Genomic DNA, 1,489 nt, shown 5'->3' with positions numbered 1-1,489 from the left:
CTAATGGAACAGTGCCCTTTCTGCTGCACCTCTCGGAGGAAGAAGTGGAGGCTGCAGTCCTCTATTCCAGACTGCCCTTTCCCCATCCTTGTTGAATGACCAAGATCTGCAGGGAGGTCCTGGGGCAGTGAGAGCGGAGCAGGGCCGGGCTCTGCTGGATGCTGCGTGCCCTGCGTAGGGCTAGGCTGGGTTGCACTGGTTTTACTGGCTGAATTTTCCAGGTGTTTCCAAGTACAACCGAGCGGCAGCTGGCTTCTGCCAGCCCCTGGGAGATGTTTTTCCATCCCTGACCCTGAGCTATGACAGTAACCACTGTGCTGGGGCCAAGTGAGAGGAGCCAAGCCGCGAACCCAGGGACCTGCAAAGGTGGAGATTTTAAAGGCAGCAGGGACTCATTTCCCAGGCAGAAAACCTTGCCTCAGCCTCGCCCTCCCTGTTTACTGCAGGGTGAGCCCTCAGAATTGGGCCATTCTCTTCTTGTGGCTCCCAGTGCTGGGCTGGCAGCTGAGGCTGTGGCATCGGACCCAGAGCTGTGTTTTTTCCAATAGGTTTGGGCAGCGAGCAGCTGATGTCACAGCAAACAAGTGGCTGCCATAGGTCCCAGTGCCCAGAGGGTGCTCCAAACCCCACTGCAAGAAGTTCTTCCTTGCAGGGCATTAAGATGTCTTCTGAAGGAGGAAAAGACAGGGTTTGGCTTTGGTCTGAGAGCACAGAGAGCCCTTGCTGGCTGGGTTCTTGCAGATGGCGTTTGCAAAGGGCTCTTCTTGTGGGGTTGTGCAAGGGAGATTTCAGCATCATTACAATTAATTTCCTTTTACAGCTGTCTTCCAGCAGAATTAGGGGCAGGGATGGAAAGAGCACTGTAATTCTGCTGGTGCAAATGTCTCACAATGCATTCTGCTCATTGCCGCTGGGAAGAGAGACAACATCCAAACGCCCATTTCCCAGCACTGCAGAAAAAGTGACCCTCAGTGGTGCTGGCTCTGGAGTGAAAAGACACATATGTGTGAGGTGCACTTCTCCATTTTCATGGCAGTGAGCTCTACAAGGTGCATTCACACTCCTGTGATTTAGAGTGAGCAATGGCTATCTCCCTCCTCACGTCCTGCAAAAGGACTGGTTGCAAAGCACGACGGCTGCAGACACTGTCAGAGGGAACAGGGGATAAAGGCGCTCCCGATACCTCCGAGTGGCCCTGCATGTGTTCCTTGTCCATAGCAACACACACTATTTGCAGTGGAATAATACACCAAGGACATGTTTCATCTTTCACCCGGGGATCTAAAATGGCCTCTGAATGGGGCAGCAGTTGGGGGATCCCCTCGCAGTGCAGGGCAGGGCAGTATGGTGCACCTCCTGTCCCGACAGGACCGGCTGTGGGGCTCGGCACCAAGAGCTGCTCTGTGGGGCATGGCCCCCAGCATCTCCCTGGCTGGCTCAGCCATCCGCCAGCACTCTCTTTGCAGGCAAAGTGAGGATCGCTGAGTTT

This window comes from Numida meleagris, chromosome 17 (assembly GCF_002078875.1).
Source record: "Numida meleagris isolate 19003 breed g44 Domestic line chromosome 17, NumMel1.0, whole genome shotgun sequence".
Lineage (NCBI taxonomy): Eukaryota > Metazoa > Chordata > Aves > Galliformes > Numididae > Numida > Numida meleagris.
The sequence above is the reverse complement of the archived record's forward strand: the minus strand, read 5'-3'. Positions refer to the sequence as shown.